General features: G+C 32.1%; 2 non-coding genes across 2 annotated transcripts; one reads left to right on the top strand and one right to left on the bottom strand.

The window, feature by feature from the left end:
* Positions 1 to 1,229: 1,229 nt before the first annotated feature.
* On the top strand, positions 1,230 to 1,301 carry Trnac-gca (transfer RNA cysteine (anticodon GCA)). The gene has a single exon. It is a non-coding gene; the product is annotated as a tRNA-Cys (tRNA).
* Positions 1,302 to 7,186: 5,885 nt separating this feature from the next.
* Trnac-gca (transfer RNA cysteine (anticodon GCA)) lies at positions 7,187 to 7,258 on the bottom strand. The gene has a single exon. It is a non-coding gene; the product is annotated as a tRNA-Cys (tRNA).
* Between the last annotated feature and the right edge of the window lie 13,774 nt (positions 7,259 to 21,032).

Below are 21,032 nucleotides of genomic sequence, written 5' to 3'. Positions count from 1 at the left end.
TTAATATTAGTATTTATTGGAGATTTATGGCTTAAAATCAAAACCGTATAATTAATTATTTGTCCAAATTGGTTCAGTTTTTATAGTATTATTGAACCTTCTGTACCTGTGTACATTTAATTCAATATCATAATTCGAATATCGAATCTCATCAATCTTGAATCCATTAAATCATGTTTGTGTGACGAATATGTACCTTTTCGTACAATAGTATTAAAATCGTTCTCATGTTAGTCTATCTAGAATCTAGAATGAAGTGATTCATGACCTGTCACGTATAAAATAAATTGCAGTTATATACTACAATATAGTTATGCAACAAGAAAAAAATGCTTCAAAGATCGAGACATCAGATTTGCGCCAAGTGCAGCTACTCAATATACCAGGTTAGCGACGTGATACAGTAGGTGGCCGAAATAAGGGAACGGAGCGTCGGACGACCAGAGGCAAGATTGATTGACAAAATTGCTAAAGACGCGGATTCGAGGCAGATGGCTTGCAGAGATTTAGGGTTATAATACCCAACAGTAGGATAAGAAAGACATTGGATAATGAAAAGAATAATTGGCAGATTTTGTAGTGACAAATGATTTACTTTATACTTTTATTGTACACCACACAGAGAAAATAAATAAATGCAACATAGATCCAGCCTTTATAAAAGATGCGTACAATTTTGGCGACCTTATCGTTACATAGCGATCTCTTCCAGGCAACCAATGGTGTAGGTTAGGATATCTCATAGAATGTATGGTGGTGCTGTAATAATGAATAAAATAACACGAATCTATTACTAAAACTAATAAATATACGTAAATATATAGAATACACAAATTATATATCAATACATATAAAATACGAGTATATAATCTAATAGACATAATATACAATAAGTACGAATATATATAATTACAAAGATTTGACTTCATTTTAAGTGGAACGAAAATGTTAAATAAAATAAAACGTGATCTATATTTAAAATATCATTCAGAAGACCTGTTCAAAGTGTCTTTTCATTAAGTATGTCTAAAAAAATAATAGCTCATTTAGTATTTTGGAATTACACCAGGTTGCGCTAGAGATTCATAAATATTATGTTTATGTTTCCGTCAGTGAAGCCTCGACGAAAATTGCTGGTATTTCAATTTTTTTTTTATTGATTGATTTACATTTTATGATGACTAATAAATGATATGATCATTATTGAAATATTGAACTTCAAGTCATATGGGGATATAGCTCAGTGGTAGAGCATTCGACTGCAGATCGAGAGGTCCCCGGTTCAAACCCGGGTGTCCCCTAATGATAATTTTTTTTTAACATCATTTAATTTTTTTTTAACATATTTTACTTGTTTCGAATTAAGAATAAAATCAATCTTAAATTCAAGATAAATATTACCTTTATTTTATTATCTATGTATATTAAAGATGACATAACAAACGAATTATGTACATTAAGATAAATCAACGTGAAATTGTTATAATTTATTTAAGCACTTTATTTGGGTGGTATATTATATAACACTACAAGAAAAAGGATTTATTAAACTCTTACGGCCAATCACTTGCCTGATATCATCCTTGGAATACTGCTAGAGTATTAAGAGATTGGTTGAGTTGCAATGTACAAGACACGTGGCATTTACTTTTTACTTTAAAAACATATTTAGTAAAATCGACATCTTTCATTGCGTCAAGACGTTATTCTAGATATTTGACCTTGTATAAATATATAAAACAATATATTTGCAACGTTTCTTATGTAATAATTAATGATAAAATCTAATATTACTTCGCTGATGATCTATTTATTAAATATAAAACATCATTTTATTAAGTGACATTACATAGTTATTAGTACATTTGACAATACTAATATTAATATACATATATATTAATTATATTATACTATAAGTATGAAGGTACTTATATATTCATGATGAAGGTGATCTAGAATATTTTAAATAGATGATTTATGAAAGCTATTTACTTGCTTAAGCGTTTAATCTTTAATTGTTAGTTGAACCGAATCACCTATTGGTACCATTTATAGGTAAAACTAATGATAGTATTTAAGTTAAGGAATGTATAAGGTATTAGTTATTTCAGCTCAAAGCCGCAGATTTCAACTAGTTAATAATTAAAATTGCAAGTCAGACTGCGGCATAGTTCTTACTGCGCTGCCTAGATTTAATATTCTATGCAAATTAGTGCCAGCTCAGACGTTGTGAATTTGCTGATTCGGTAATCTATTCCATAAAATAACATTTATTTAAAAAAGGCTTACTTATATGAAATGTAGTTCGAATTCGAATTATAATTAACGTTAGCAAGAAAAATTAATTAATCGAAATAATAATACATTTTTAGAGATCTTGAATCGTATTTACAGAGGAGTTTAATTGTATTGATTTTAGTGAAATCTTCTTAAAATAAACTTTTTTGCATTGAATTTCATAAAGACTAGTGAGTGGTCAGTTTTGAGTCATTTATTTAACATTTATTGTTCAATTTTCTAAATTTTGCATAAAAATCCCAAGAATTTTTTTTTGAAGAATGTTTTTTTTTTTTGGACGAATATTTAGTTTCGAATATTATTACGTCTTCTCTATCTATAATATAATATGTTAATTACACCTACATACATCTATTTCTACCATAAACCGTAAAATACGGTTTTATAAAATAAATAAACGATGCTATGCGGTTGATCTCCCTTACCTAAAATCTCCTGCCATCTGCCATTCAAGTTGATCCGTTAAGGTGTCAAAGCAAGACTCACAAACTCGGTTTTACATTTAGTAGATATTTAAGTATTCCCTGCTTTGTTCTCGTTTGTCTTTGTCATTCCAAATACATATCTAGTTAGACGGAAAGAGACAAAGCGAACTTTAGTTATAATACGTTTAATATTTATAGAAGTTTAAGAGTAATAGGGTTTACGTTTTAAGCGTCTGTATTAAGATTATAATATTATAAGATAAACTCAGTTATATTGCTTTTTTATTTCTTTAAGAATATTTTTGTAAAAATTATAATATTTTCTTAAATATTTTTTATTCTGTTGTATAATATGATCAATTGAATTATCGTAATTTTATTCGGAAGTTACTATTAAGAAAAAAACATAAAGATGTAACTTGTATTTTTTTGTAACTTTTTTCGAATGTTTTTTCTTCCTGCTCGATTGCCACCTATAACATAAAAATAACGATCAATATGGCCCGGAACAGACTGAAAAAACTGTGAATGTTACTACATAATGTCTTTATATACTAAAGATATTCTGTAGTATATTTATCAGCATTGCACCCGTGCGATGCCGGGGCGGATCGCGAATTATACAAACGTATTTGTATATAAGAAAGAATAGTTGTGACGAGGGCTTCAGTTATATAAATTGAATTGATAATGACAATCATCAATTTGTTTTACTTATTCATCTCCGATGCTGCAAATAGAACTACAGTAAAGTTAAATTAAATTAATTTATAATCTGAATCAGTTAATGAAGCGATTCAACTGAATATATGTCTGGATGTAAGTTGAATGCGTAGAATAAATAATAAGCGATTTTTTTAGTAAACGTAAAAATGAAGAATCATTTATTTATTTTAATTGGTAAAAGCTCAAACGTCCGTGCGGTTTTCTATCGACAGCTTTCAACCTGCAAATTTTATATAATGAACTAAAATTTTGCAAGTCTATTTATTGATAGCTAAGTCATAGCATTGTTATGTGCCCGTCACTTTAGGTTAGGTTAAAAGTGTTAATGGCATAATAGTTTACAGGCAGCATGGAGATGTACAAGTCGCAGGTTTGATATTCACACCTTAAATTGCTATCCTCTGCACTCCTTTGTATTGCTCCGTATTACGCTTAATTTAGGAGTAACATCCCTATTATGATCGTTTTAAAAAGTGAGTTACTTAACTTTTTAAAACAATCATAACAGGTATGTTATGATGACTCGGTTACGGTTATGGAGCCCCATAACATCTTGGATTGATATTATTATATTTTTTTGAAAGTATTAAGGTATGACATTGACTTGACGACCTCTGTGGTCGAGTAGTGTGTACACCGGTTTTCATGGGTACGCCACTCCGAGGTCCCGGGTTCGATTCCCGGCCGAGTCGATGTAGAAAAACTTCATTAGTTTTCTATGTTGTCTTGGGTCTGGGTGTTTGTGGTACCGTCGTTACTTCTGATGATTCATAACACAAGTGCTTTAGCTACTTACATTGGGATCAGAGTAATGTATGTGATGTTGTCCGATATTTATTTATTTATGACATGATACAATTCCGTGAGAAAAGTAGAGAAAATTAAAAACAAAAAATATGAGAATGAGAGTTTAGGGAATTTTTGCTAAGCGTTTATATCAAACACACAATACAACAGCAAATTCTCAAACCTTCAACGGCATAGATATCACAAGGTGTTACATGATATTACGATACATAAACAAGATCAGAAACATGACCACACGGGTGAAACTATAGGAAACAACGTGTATGTCGATTATATTTTCTTGATAACGTTTGTTTTTCACGGTTGTCATCAATCATAAAAACGGTACCTTAATATTTTTATATTAAAACATTCCGATCTTCATACGACGAAGAATGTTCATTATTTGTAATTATAATTAAAGTTATAAGCCAAATATAATATTAAAAGGAAAATTAGTCTAACTTTCCGAACGTCATTACTTCGAGCTGTCAGATTGGTTTTAACATTTACTTTTGGCGGGAGGCAGCACGGAATACTGTCAGACGTATGACTGTTGTTATGTTTATTCTACGAAAAAATATTTTTGAACAATTAAATAGGTTTAAAGATTATTTATTCTCATAAAGACAATTATATAATTTACATGAGAATACAATTACAAACAATACAAACAATTTACAGACATCCGTTGTCGTACATTTTTCAATGGAGGAAATAACACATAAATCATCAAACACGAAGCAAGCCATTCTACATACTCAGACAGATATTTTTGTAATAATATAATGAGACAGTCGCTTTTTGAATATATCGAACGAGTTAATATTTTTAATGTCTGAGGGTATCTTGTTATAAAGACGCGCACCGTCATATGTTGTTGCGGTTTGACCGAACTTGGTACGAGTTTTGGGCAAAACAATGACACTATGAATATATAATGGTTGATGTATAACATTATCGATCTCAGTGTATCATTATCCACTATGTCATAACAAAGTCATTAATTGAAATATAGTTCAGGTACTGGCTATACTAGCTAAGTTCATTCAATCCTGTGTTAAGGATAATAAATCCTCTCCCCGAAAGTAGGAAAAAATACGTCACAAATATCGCCTGGCTACTTACAAAATATATTTTATAAAAAAAAGATTCATATAGAGGAATGTTATTATGCGTATTTTTTGTATTTGTTTATGGTTGTGTGAGTGTAGGTATGCGTGTGTGTTAGTATGTTGTGTTGTGTGCGTACGTTGTTATGAATTAGTAAATAAACTTTGTTCTATTAATAATATTATTATCATGTGTTATTTGTTTACTGTTTCATGTAAGTAAAAATATGGAGTGTGGCTTCCGAAAAAACTATCGCAAATACAAGTATAAGGTAACAAACTAGTGTCGCAGTGCTGGGTCTTGGCTCAGCCTTTACTTTTTATCCGCTTGAGGGGAAGATTTCTGGTTAATTCCACCTTCCTGTCCCAATGCGGGTCGGAAGATATATACGTCATTTTCATCTACGATTAAGTGATGTACTATATTATTTGTATGTTTTAAATACAAGCATATTATAAAATTGTAGTATTTTCAAATTCAGTTAAAAATCTAAATTTAAACCTCCATATAGAAATACTAAATAGAAAGATTCGATCGAAAACGTGTAAGCTTTATTACGTATAGTAGGTCTTAATGCAATGTAAAACTAACATGCACGCGAATATCAAAATTTCATCGGTAGGTCATTGCACTCGCCCGCTCATCAACTATTTTACCGCTAAACATAACACACAATATTGTATACTAGCCGTGCCTGCGACTTCGTGCGCGTTTGAATTTAATAAAAAAGCGTGACTTTATTATTATTTTACATATAATTCTAAAATAAATGTAGCCTAAGTTACTCCTTATTACATCAGCTATCTGCCAGTGAAAGTCCCGTCAAAATCGGTTCAGCCGTTCCAGAGATTAGCCGGAAAAAACAGATATACAGACAGACAGACAAAAATTGTAAAAAATGTTATTTAGGTATATGTACCGTGTATACATACATATGCATTTAGTAAAACGCGGTTATTTTAATATTACAAACAGACACTTCAATTTTATTATATGTATAGATTGCGTTCTAGTTGGAAGGATGAGTCGTGAGTGTTGCAAAAGTCACAAAGGCCGGCAACGCACCTGCAACCCCCCTGGTGTTGCAGATGTCCATGGGCGGTGGTAATCACTTTCCATCAGGTGAGCCTCCTGCTCGTTTACCCCCTATAACATAATAAATAAAAAATAAAAAAATGACACGAAATCGTTGATCTCAAGGACTCCCTGACGGTGTAATGAATACTTAATGTTTCGATATTTTTTTTATGAACGTTATATAACCTCTACCTATGGATACATCGAACACTGGAGGGTTAGCAAGTGTGTTTACAGTATATGGGGATGAGGAGGCACTTTTTTTGAATGTGAAGTCATATTGTTGATGAGAGTTGCTTTTACAGAGTCGTTCAGCGAGGCAGAAAATGCGTTAAAATTGCGTTGTTGTTGATTGACAGGTACCTATGTCAATGGGGTGTTGCTGATATTTACGTCAGCAGCCTCTCAGCAAAACATTAAATCCTTTACGGAAAATACCTAATTGTGTATTAAATAATCGTCGTGTATTATGAAATTGCACAATAAAATTAACAAATGCAGTTTGGCGACATCAGGCCATTCATTTTCTATATGAGGACGAAATGCTTTATGTTTTTGAGTTGGATACGACGCCTTAATGGCCTAGGAGCGAACAACAAAGTACTCTGTGTGACTTTTTATATAAATGCTCAGGGTGGTTTTGTACAGAAACTACATATTATGTGGAAAATAATTATGTTCATAATACAAAATTTTTGTACATATTTTAATTTTATAAAAAAAAAAAATAAAAAAAATATAAAACTAACTAAAAATATACTAGGGGACACCCGGGTTTGAACCGGGGACCTCTCGATCTGCAGTCGAATGCTCTACCACTGAGCTATATCCCCGCATGGTAGTTATTTCAAATACTGTATAAATATTTAAATTTCTATCACTGATAAAACAATTTCTAAACAACCAATGACATGCGCGTTCTTTCAGTTTTATAATTAAACCAATTTATCTACATGCATATAAAAATAAAAGTTTCAATCAACTCATACGATTGATTTGAAACTGTGTCGTATTGATGTTACGTAAAGTTTCTTAGCATAGTACCGACGAGGAATAATAGATGGCGTATTATTCGTATTGTAAGCATGATTAAAAAAAAATAAAGAAGCATAACACTATAGGCACAATCAACGACCTTATATTTTACCTTTACACTGACACTGAGATATTTTTTTCATCTTTAATAATTAATGCTATTTTCATTCCAGAGTGAACTGCATATTAATGAAAGATTAACTGACAAATCTTGTTTTTAATACGAGTGGTAAATATATGAAAAACTTATAAAAATAGTTGTTCGATTCACAAAATCAAACTTCTTAGCAACGTATTCGTATTTGTTTTAATAATAAAATTCCGTAAATATAACCTTGCTAGTTATTTTCGGTAGATCTACATTCCAACTATACTTTTAATATATAAAAATCTAGTCAAATGAGGACTGTGTGCTTGTAAGAGCCTTTTTTAAAATTTATTACTAGTTACAGGTCACGACTTCTCCCATGTGGGGGGGGGGGCAGGTTAGGTCAATGATCGCAGTTTACACGTCACCAGATAATGTACAGTTATAGATATCGACTTCAAGGCTATTGAGGCGACGAAAGCTGGTACCATATTATACGTAAACGCATAAAGGAATGTTCTAATTTGTACCCAGGGTCGGAGAGAAAAGTGGTATCAGCCGGATATCTGGGTCTCTGTAAGAAAGATCAAGACCGGCTTCGTCGTCTCAAGATGAATGTGAACGGCGTTCAAGTTGGAGTTCAGCCGCCTTATGCTGCAGAGGTCTACAACGAGGGTCTACATGAGGGTGCCTCATGATGATGACGAGAACAAAAGTATTACTCATAATCGTTTTATTCATTAATGCATTAAATTATCATGGAGCACATAATATTATACTCTCTTAACGACATAAAAGTTAGCCAATTTACCAATATAGCATTAAAAATAATATTAAGCAAAATTTAACCTAGAATCGCCTTGATAATGAGAAGGTAAAATTCTTATGAAATGATAGCGATCTGAAGTGGTCGCCTCAGTGGTTCAAGCAGATTTTCACGGTGCTAAGATTTTGCACAATAATCGCAATAAGAATTTTACAATTCGCTGAACATTTCTGAACATCAATACTAGCTGCATCTGATTATTGGAAAACCGGTGCTACAAAATGGATATTTTCCCAAGATATTTTTAAACAAAGTTTAATATGTTTAAAGTTTAATGTTAAATAATATCATCTTTAATATTATTTATTAAAAAAAACAAATAGATATATTAGAACAAATTATTTATACATTTAGATAGGTTATCAATTTACCAAAGAAGTGAATCAAACGAGCCAACTTAATTATATCGGTGTACCTGTCATCTACGTTTGAGTTGTATTTACTTAGTAGCCAAGAGTTGGCTACTATTTTTTTTACGCGTTCTCAGTTTTGACAGTCTCTAGACATGTAAACAATCATCCAATGTTGATTTTTTGTATTAATTTAAAATTAATTACTTATAAATCGTATAGTAATTAAAATAAATTAAATTAAAATAAAAGTAATTAAAAAAGTTATTGACATTGGTCCTTTTAGCACCAGGCCACAGATATATTGATACTAGATTGACTTCAAGTTCAATATTCATATACATATATGTATATGATAACACATTCGGAGAATTATACCTAGACAAAATATATACCTAGAAAAATAAATAAAATTGCGTGTCTCATCAACGCGCATACTTTTGTATTTTATTATAAATTAGGACACGCTAGAATAAGATGTGGATGTTTTTACAAACTACCTATGACACAATCAGACCAAAAAATATCCTAATAAACCAATTTCAGACTACGTCCAATCCTAATACGGTCTGTGATTGATAGTGGCGCACGCGGCCTTCGTGACGTCAAACCATCTGTCCCCGTCGCGTTGTCGTGTCGCGGCCTCGTGGTCCTTTGTGCCGGATGCGACAGCCATTGTTAATATTACTGATTTATAGTCGGTGGTGTAAAATTGCCATAACAGGTAGTTCTGTTCACATTCCACGCCCTTTATAAGGTTTCTAATGTAATTGTTGGGGTTGTCAAATTTATTTATAATCTTACTTTAAGACAATGTCGGCTTCAATATTTACTTTCCTTATTAGCCTTCTTTAGGTAGGGCTTTGTGCAAGTCCGTCTGAGAGGTACCACCCAGTCTTCAGATATTCTACCGCCAAACAGAATTGTTGTGTTCCGGTTTGAAGGGTGAGTGAGCCAGAGTAAATACAAGCACAAGGGATATGATATCTTAGTTCCCAAGGTTGGTGGCGCATTGGCAATGTAAGGAATGGTTAAAATTTTTTACAGCGCCATTGTCTATTGGCGGAGGTGACCACTTTCCATATTTGCTCGTCCGCCTACCTATATCATAAAGAAAAGATTACTATCAATATGGGATAATCTTGTGTGTGTAGTTGTTCTTGATATCTTATGGTCTAATTTAGATGACTATTTTTTTATAAAACGGGTATATGTTTGCCGTCGACGTTAGCCAGAGCGAGACAAGAATCATCAAATCTATTTACAATTTTTAGATGCATATGAACACCAATTCCGATTATATAATATTAAATAATGTATATTTTTTACTACTTTTATTATATATATAGTTTACTAGACGCAGTAATATTTTGGAGTTGCTGTTTGATATTATGTAAGTCCAGGTTAACAGACACAAGGGACAGAATTAAGTAGTTGTGCCTTTTACACTGGCTTACACTAACTTTAAACTCGAACACAACAATACTAAGTAGTGCTGTTCAGTGGTATAAAAGTGGTGGGTGCTTGTACCTACACATTAATTCAGAGGCAACTCCATCACAGCTTGAGCACTTTTTGTTTGTTAATAAAACACTTTTAGGAACACTTATAGGAATGCGAGAACTTGATAAAATACTAGAATAGGTGGTTTTCAATCAAACAAATTTATTTCTAATCACATCATACTTTAATTAACTGAAATAGACATTTAGGTTAAAGGAAAATCTTAAACTATTGTGGCTATTTCTGGTTCCAGACAATCGCAAATAACATCATAATCATGGATGTCAGGAACATTTGCTTCGGTATCATCAACTACTGAACCTGTAGTGGAATTTTCACTCAATATCTTTTTGTACCACCAAAATGTTTCATCATTTTCCCAATAGTCTCCAAATTGTTTTACCATGAGAGACTTTACGTCTGCTTTCTTCTGAGTACTTAGACATTTAGTTACAGTAAGCGGTGCTATTGACTGAGGATGTGCCTTTCTTGATTTTAATATGCTAAACAGATTTTTTTTCCTGATCAGACTCGTTAACAAAATTTCGGAAGGTTCTCACCTCATAAAGAGTTTTAGTTTGTTTCCTTGTTCCTCTTCCCTGAATAACATTATATTTTTTCAAATGAATACGTTTTAAGTCCCTCATTCCTTCGATTTTTTTATAATATATTTCCAAAGATTTAATATCCTTCAAGTCCCAATCTTCATCCAGCAATAAAACATCCCCATGTTTCTTGTAAATATTTTGATACTCTTATTTTTGTGTAATGATCGGGACAGTTTTGATCGCCTTTTCCACTCTGCCGAAAACATGATCCGCAGGAAGATAACTATGGCCACGTAGAGGAAATGTCAAATATATCTCTTTAATATTTTCTGGTGCTTCATTGACGAGCTAAAACATAAGACAGTGGGCTATATATGAATTTTTGTTTTGGCCGCCACAGCCATTACAAAATAAACGCAGCATTTTTTTGTCCGCTAAATTCTAAAATTGTTTATGTTTTTTTAAATATCTCGGATGTATCGTTTTTTGACTGAATCAAAGGAGTCAGCTATGCAAAATGTTAGGTATTTATCGGTTTTAGTTCCGATCGCCATCATTGTTTTGCACGATTGTTGTAATTATCGGTTTATGTTCAGATCCAGCTATTTCGCAAACAGATTTGGAGTGGATTTATGACTTTTTGACCAGGTTTCATTAAATATAGAACAAGATATGTACGAGTAGAACCCATTGGCATCAAAAAAAAAAAGAGTAAAATGTGATTTATCGGTTTTTGTTCCGATGCTCCTCAATTTTTGTCTGTCTGTTCCTGCTAATCACTCTAACGGCTGGACCGATTTTGACGGGAATTTCACTGGCAGATAGCTGACGTAATAAGGAGTTACTTAGGATACTTTTATTTTAGAATTATATATAAAATAATGATAAAGTCACGCTGCAATGTCCAGTAGCGCGCGCAGCCTATAATGTTTTTTTTTAACTTCAAACACGCACGAAGTTGCGGGCACAGATAATATATTGATATTATAAAAGCGAAGTAACTTTGTCTGTCTGTTTCTTATGCTTTACGGCTCAACCACTGAATCGAAATTGATGAAATTTGCTATTGAACAAGCTTGATCCCCTAGGAAGAACAGGCTTTTATAGCTTACTTACGTACTTATAGCTTAAACCTACGAACTAGTACGAATTACTGGACTTCAAAGCAAAATGAGCTAAATTAATGACGCGATTATTAGTTGATGTAGTGTAGTGAAAATAACCGCCCACGCCATTTCATATTCTAAGTAAGTAATAAATTATAGATGGTTATATAAAAAAAATAATGTTCGTCACAATATAAAATGTCCTTTGCAGATTTAAATGAAAGGGAAAAAAATATAACGTCCCCGTCGCCGGAGGCCGTGCCTTGCGTCTGACAAGCGGATAAACGAATGCACGGTATCTACGAAAAAAACGATTTCTACGGCATCTGTCAATAATATGGAAATGCTTTGAGTTGTCATATAATTTTTTCCTTTTATTTTTAATGTTCCTAATGTATTTATATAACTATAACATATAAACAATGATGATATAACCTTAAAAACTTAAGTTTATATTTTCATGTTATTTAAATAAGGGGTACGGTCATACTTAAAAGTACTCAGGTATTACTTCTATAAAAAAAAAAAATAGATATATGTCACACAATATTTAATGAACGAACAATGTAATTTAAATTATTTACGATGTAATAGGAAAATCCTTATTTTCGATCAAATTTCGATACAATACATACGGCTACATAAACTGCTTTGGAAAAACTATTAATACCCCCGAAAAATATACAGCAGTATTTTTTATGATAGTTTTCATGCAATAATAATAATAATTTCGTTATTTGAAACGGCCTGAAGGCAATCTCATTCCCAAGGTACATAATTGATTAAAAATTATTTAATTTTGTAATATCATTTAGTATATCAAATTTGCCTATCTACCAGATCTCATTTAGTATTGAATAGCAATTCCGATCCTCTGGGCAAAAAACGAACCAACCTCCTGTCAACATTGGAGGCAATAAGGCGAGGTGTCAATTTATTATTATTACCCACATTTAATATTTATCTTTGTTTTTTTTTTTCATTTTAATCGAGCATTTCACCTAATAATAAATGACATTGTTATTGCCAAAAACAAATTAATTTGGCACAATACCCAAAAAAACTAAATAGAAACGATATAATAGCGAATACAGACTAAAAGAGAATATTACCGAGATTTATCAGTTCTCTCCAGCTAAATCTCGCTTTAGACCATGAATGAGAAATTATCTCGCAACAGTGGGGATTATCATAAAAAACCACTTAAGAATGACATAAATTGGATTGTATATTTATTAAAACTGACGTTTTGTTATGAGCCAGATATGTAAAGGTATTTGTGAAAATAAATGATAGATCAGATAGCGAAATATGAGAAAAGCAATTAATATAGACATAACATTCTGACCCTCGTTTCTTTCTGATAATATTATGAGAAATGTTTTTAATCTTCAGCTATTTATAGTTATACCCTGTACAAGATAGCTTGATCTTTTTGACAGATGTAAATTTTTCTGATCGACATAACTTTGCAATGACGAACATATTATTTTCTTAATTTAATGATTTTAAAAATTGTTAAAAAATATTTTAAAAAATACATATAATACAAATGTTCCTTAAGATTCAAGCATTATCTGAAAATTTTAAGACTCTTTCTATTATATATTATTGCTTCAAAGTAAAATTTAAATAGAAACACTGATAAAATAATAGACGCTTGTACAATGTTACAACGGTCGGACGGTAGGGACGCGAATAACAGGCAGTAACTTCTACAAATATCAAATGCAAAAAGAAAAAACATTGTTAAGTTATCCTTTTGGTTCCTTTTTTTGGTTGGGGGTCCTTTTGGTTGGGGTCTCTTTGGCTGGTATAACTCATTTTAGAAAAATAAGTTTAACAAAAATTGAATTCTAATTTGAATTACGCATTCCGTCGTTCCATCGACTGTTATATATGTTATATTTTCTCTTTCTCTTCACTAGCCCGTCTGTCAAAAAGATCAAGCTAACTTGAACAGGGTATAAGTCAATAGTTTTTTTATTTATATTTAAAAATAGAATATCAGTAATTGGATATAATTTTACGATGACCTATTAAAGTGGATGAATATTTCTTTTGTATATATGATAGATCGTTGTCGTAGTTTTCTAATTGGCAGAGCTTTGTGAATACAGCAAAACTGAATATTGTTGTGTTCCGATTTGAAGTGTGACTAAGCCAGTATTACTAAAGGTGCAAAGGACATAACATCTTAGCCCAAGTTTAGTGGCGTATAGGCGAAGGAATGGTTAATATTGTTACAGAACCGAAAGTGTGGTGACCACTATCGACGGGCTGCGAGCGATGCAAACTGGCCGTCTCGATCTCACTATTATATCCAGTTTGTGAAACGGACCGCGGAGCACCAGTCGACCCACGGCCGCCACAGTAGACCGCTGTTGCTTCCCCGCGTCGAACCTGTGTCCGTTTTTATCGAGCCCGCTTAATACGTTTTATTTCGCCTTATAGTATTTCTTTAAACCTTCTTACGCTTTCAATATCTTCTCTTCTATTTTTCTCGTGCACCAGCTTACTGTTCTTATTTCTTATTCGCGACTTTCATTTCCAATTAATATTGTTAAACTCGAAGAATGTATAATAATTGTATAGTTTGTTGAGAGTTTTATTCCGACACAAGATATTAGCAAGCTATAAAGGCTATGGGCGTTGGTGTCCACTTACCATCTACTGTCCCATTTGCCAGCCTGCCTACCTATATCATAGATGGTTTCTCTTAATCACAATTAGATTGCTTCAACAAGACTTAGACATTGTAATATGAATCAACATTCTGCAATTAACAATTTCCCTGTCCAAACAATATACACAATTATAGTTAAACAAGAACCAGGAGGCATGTGTGTATCGCGGGACAAGGATATTAATTAGTATAGGTTGAATTGATAAAGCGCGTATCTAAAATGTACAAAGACTAGACAATCGTACTTCAGAAAACTGTGTGCGAAGTCTATCACAAAATGATCCCAATGCAATTTAAAACAAATGAATATTACCAAGTTATATTAAAATGGGTTAAGTTTCTAGAAGGAAATTCTTTTACGCGTCATACAGTAGAGTGAACTGGCAGAAATCTTCCAAGCGACTTTTGCTTTTTTTTCTCTTTCTCTCTGTCTTTTTCTATTGTTTACGGTTTTATGTAATATTATTTAAAGCTATTTTTTTTGTTAGTGTTTTAATTCACACGGGGTTTTTAATAAAAAAAATATTTCTTGACATTTAATTATTCTCAAACGATGTTAATCTATTTTTTTGTTTTGTCTGGTATTTTATAAATAACTAGCGACCCACCCCGGCTTCGCACGGGTGCAATGGTGATTCTAAATATACTACAGAATGTCTTACAACGTTCACATTTTTTCAGTATTAGACAATACAAACCGCTACGTTTCCTTTACTTCCTTGCGTTTTAAATTTGTAATATCTTCATTTAGGTAAATTACATGCTTGGAAAGACCATATTGATCTATATTAAATGCACAATGTGTTTAAGGTTTACTTAATTGGATAAGGATTATATTGTACAATACTATAGTAAATTAATTTGATCTATCTAATAGGGTTCAGCCAGAGTTTGCAATGTAAGCGCAAAAAATGTGTTTATTTACGACATCACTTCAGAAACCTCTACAATTATCACTGTTTCTCTACTATATTGTACACGTATTAAACATATAAACCTTCCTCTTCAATCAATCTATCTATTAAAAAAAACCGCATCAAAATTCGTTGTGCAATTTTATAGATCTAAGCATACATAGGGACAGACAGCGGTAAGCGACTTTGTTTTGTACTATGTTATAGCGAAAGCAACTCCAGACGGGTGTCCTACGACAACTCTCTCTCTCTCTCACTTAAAAAAAATGACAAAGAGAGAATAGAAGATGAACTCGTTGCAATCTGCAATAGGATAATAATGGTTTAAAAATAAAGCAAATTATCTATAACATTGCATTGACCATTGTTTGATCCCCGAAAATCCTTTCATTTACTTTAACAGAGTACGTTATAATATATCTCATAGCCTCTTTATTGTAGTGTTCTATAATCAGATAAGATTTGAGTTAATATTATTATCACTATATGAAATCTATCAGTGTTATCCAACACAATGTTTGCTCGGCGGCTTCATATCCGTCTGTCTGTTGCGGACGAGCGACAGGTTTGTGTTTGTATAAACGATAATATTTTCCTTATTATTTTTATTTTGTCTCAGCTTCTTATGCAAATATAAAGTTATTAATCGAAACACGATCACCTAAAGGAAAAACTACAACATATATATTTTGCGACAACTCGGTCTTAAAAATTAGATCGTGGCTTAAAATTTTTGTTTAGTTCACCTCCGACTGATCGGTTCTTAAGGAGGACGTCATATTGGAAAATATATGTTTCACAAAATAAGAGTAACTAGTACAGCTGTGTAATGATTTTAAACATTCTTAACGTATGAGTTTCTTCGCCGGATATTAAAGTCTGATTGCTTTCAATTAACATTCATAATCTTTATGATAGTATTTGATGATGACATCAGCTTATATTAATATATTTTTCTATTCGAATCAAGCATTAATAAGTGACTCTCTTTAAATACAGAACGTCAAAAACAAATGACATATTACAAGAAGAATTAAGAGGTGTAAATGTGAATATCAATAAGGCAAGAAGGATGATGAATAGGAATGTCAGTGAGTATTCATATGTGATGTGAAGGTACGATCGACTGATAATATAGTTACAGACACAAGACAACCTGGATGACGGCGTGTTAGATGAGAGGATATAATGTCTGAAACAAGTTCAGGTATGATTTTTTTGTAAAAGGTAGACAAACTGGCAAATCGCTCACCTGATGGTCAGCACCGTCCATAGACAGCGGTGGCGAAATATTAATCATTTCTTACATAACACTAATACGCCACAAACTTTGGAGCTAGAGAGAGATGTTATGTCCCTTGTGCCTGTCATAGTCATAGTTACACTGGTTCACTTACCGTTCAAACCGGAACGCAACAATATGAAGTATTTCTGTTTGGCGGTAGGATATCTGATGACTACCTATCCAGACAGGCTTGCACAAGATTGATGGTAGGGACCACGATTTCTCCGGTCATAAAAAATAAAATAAAAATTTATGACTGCCTTTTCAATCATGTCATGTCATGTCATGTTCATATGTCACATGTCATGTTCATTACCATTTAAAGTGAAAATGAGGTATAATTATTTTTATTGTTGGGCTGGGCTAAAAAACTTAAATCTAAACACTCATTATTCACTTCGGTTCATATAAGGACCGTTGCTTCGTAATGTTAAATAAAAAGCTAATTGAAAATAAAGTTGAAATATATATATTAATTATATGAAATATAATTATAGCAGGAATTAATACCTTATATTGAACATAATAAAAGGTATTTTTTTTTGTTTTTTTAAATAACTAGTCGACCCGAACAGACGTGTATAAAGTTTATTTAATAAAAATAAAACATTAAAACAACAGAAAATCAAACTTAAGTGTATATAATTAAAGATCAATTCACAGTAACATTTGAAACTATTTCTCAACTAAAGAAGTGTCCGGTCGCAACCTAAACAAAAGGTACGTTATACTTATTTATTAAGGATGAGTGTACAGCGAACTCCGATACGCAATAGCGGTAGCGGTTCGGAGCCGGACTTATCAACTATGTCCCGGTATGATGCGTTTGTCGGCCAAAGAAAACGAAAATTGCCCGGTATGGAAGTTGATGTAGATGGTGAACTCCAAAAGTACCGCCAGGAAATGATATCTCTGTTTCAAAAATCTATCGACAACCAAAATACACAAATTGTACAACTGATACGGGAAGAACTAGCGGATATCAAAAAAGATATTAAATGTATTAAAAACATGAACGAAAACTTGATTCAGGAAAATTTAAAATTACGTAATGAGTTATCAGAGATAAAAAACTCCCATAAAACTATGCAGGAACAAATAAATTTATTAGAGACTAACTTACAAAATTTAAAAACAAGCAAAATCAATCAATCGACTGAAAAATCGCTACTCTCGTGCAATGAAGACACTATCTTAGAATTGCAACAACGAATCGGGCGGCAAAAAAATATTCTGATTGCGGGTATACATGAATTAGAAAATAAGAACATAGAACAAATGAAAAATCAAGACCGCATTGAAGTTATAAAATGTATTAAATCAATTTTTAACGAATGTCCCGATCCGATTAAAATATTTAGATTAAGCAAACATAAGCCCGGTAAGCACCGTCTACTAAAAGTATGCTTCAACACTGCGGATACTGCTAAATATATACTGCAAAATAAACCAAAAAACTCCCAAAATATACGTCTGTATTCTGATCAGACAATTGCACAAAGAAACTATATGAACCAACTTAAAGAGGAACTAGATCGCCGTGAAAAAAACGGAGAAACTGATTTAACAATAAAATATATAAAAAATATCCCTAAAATTGTAAAAAAAACTGCAAAAAAACTGAGCAACAAAACAGTTGATATTGAGACGAAGTTTCAAGGAAATTTTCTATGCAATAATTATAAAGACCTACCCACACACAAGTCAAGTTTAACTTTTTATTACACAAATACACGTAGATTATGCAAATCTGGAAAGTTTGAGGAATTGAAATGTGTCTTGAGTGACATACAGAATACTGTTCATTTAGTAATACTAACAGAAACATGGATAAGGAACGAATCGGGCCAAATCTTTGAGCTTACTTAATTATAAACATATTTATAATTACCGTTCAGATAAGAGAGGTGGGGGTGTTTCTATTTTTATTCACAATAGCCTTCAATATGATATCCTGGAGAGCATATGCGATAGTGACGTTCATTATCTATGGATTTACCTTAAAAATATTTTATCAATGTTGGTGCTATTTATAACCCAAGTAGAAAACATTTGTTTACTTTTCTAGATAAATATGGTTATAAATAGCACCAACATTGATAAAATATTCTTTCAATGGTAAATCATAGATAATGAACGTCACTATCGCATTACTTGACTTACTACAGGGAAATATTACAAACAACTGGCTATGACATTCTGAATAAAATAGACATAAAATATTGTACTCGAGAGACAGAAACAACTAAAACTATATTAGATCATATCTGTTCAAATATGCATAATGACAAATTTTATATTTCAATAATTGATTCGCCGTTATCTGATCACAAACAAATGTACATGGAAATGCCTAAGTATAAACATAATCCCCTGCAACGGACGTCATATGAGGCAATACATTACTTAGCATTACACGAAAGTGTAAAAAAAATATGCTAATTAACGAAGAACAAAATTACACTACTTTAGAATCTTACATACTGGAAAAAATAAAAACAAATAAAATCAGAAAAATTAAAATATCCGATCCCACAAATGTAGCATTGAAACATCAATTTTTAACCGCAAGAAATAACTTATACAAATTAATTAGAAACACGAAACAAGCATTCTACTTTAGTTCCTTTAAAAATTGTAATAATGACTCAAAAAAGCTTTTGGATTTAATTAATAAGTTAGCTAACAATAGAATTAAAAGCGACTCATACCCTCCAACATTAATTGTATCGGGCAAAACAATTCAAAGCGGCAATGATATATGCAAGGAATTTAATATGTTCTTTTCATCGATTGGCTCTAAACTAGCTCAAAAAATACCAAAAAATTATCCAGATGAATACGTTAACACTATGACTTACATAAATGAAGATCCTAAACATATAACAACACATTTTGAACCTTGCACTGTCAAAGAAGTTAAAAATGTCATAAACTGTTTAGACAAATCATGTAGTACAGGTATCGACGGCGTTAACACAAAATCACTTATCAGCATATGCGATCTTATAGTCGAAAATTTAACAGATTGTATAAATCAATGTTTGGCTACAAGAACCTTTCCTAATAGTTTAAAAATAGCAAAAATAACTCCAATATACAAATCTGGACCAAAAACTGATCCGGGTAATTATCGTCCAATCTCAGTATTGCCTGTGATTTCAAAAATTTTTGAAAGGGTCATCTATAGGTGCCTTATACTTATATGACACACCTTGAGTATTTAAACTTCCTTTCTGCACAGCAATACGGTTTCCGTCAAAAATCCGGAACAGTATCAGCAGTAATTGATTTAGTGACTAAAATAAGCACAAAAATTGATAAAAAATACTTTTGTCTTGGAGTCTTCATTGACCTTCAGAAAGCTTTCGATACCGTTAGTCATTCCTTATGGCTAGCCAAGCTAAAAAATATAGGCTTGTCTGGACCTACTTATGACATATTTCAATCATACTTAGAAACTCGAACACAAGTTGTAAAAATAGGTACACCGGGTTACACAAGCAATCCCCAATACATAACCTGCGGTATTCCCCAGGGATCCGTAATAGGGCCATTATTATTTCTAATTTACGTCAACAATGTAACAAATATTAACCTAACTGGACATATAACACTTTATGCTGACGATACTTGTCTTTTTTACTTTGGAAAGGACCTAACAGAATTGGTTGATCAGGCACAGAAAGATCTACAGGAATATACTACTTGGTGTCAATGTATTTTATATATATTTACATGATTTTTAGTGCGAAAAATAAAAAAATACCGGAAGGAATAACACTACATATTAATAACGAAGTACTTCGTAGATCACACCAGGAGAAGTATCTTGGTCTAATTTTGGATGATAAATTAACATGGCGACGCCACATATCTCACGTGAAAAATAAACTTACACAATTCATTGGAGTACTAAGAAGAATGTCTTCTTGTGTCCCACCTAAGATACGACCGATGCTGTATAATTCGCTTATAAAATCTAAACTAACGTATTTGCTATCCAACCCTTTTTTGATTACTTACTTACTTACTTACCAATTGATATTCTTACGGTCGAACTATTTGTTACATGTTTAACTGCATTATCTGTAAAATTCTGTACTCATAAGTAAACTGTAATGTACTTGAGAAATAAAGTTCTTCTTAAACCTAAAATAATATGTACAACTTGATGGGCTTAAAATATTATTGGAATGTAATGTTTCGTTATACCATTTTTTTTATTCATAGCAAAATAACAACTTGGCATACTTTGAATACTAT

The sequence above is a fragment of the Vanessa tameamea genome, chromosome 9, assembly GCF_037043105.1.
Source record: "Vanessa tameamea isolate UH-Manoa-2023 chromosome 9, ilVanTame1 primary haplotype, whole genome shotgun sequence".
Taxonomy (NCBI): Eukaryota; Metazoa; Arthropoda; class Insecta; order Lepidoptera; family Nymphalidae; genus Vanessa; species Vanessa tameamea.
This window is presented reverse-complemented; position numbering and strand designations above follow the sequence as displayed.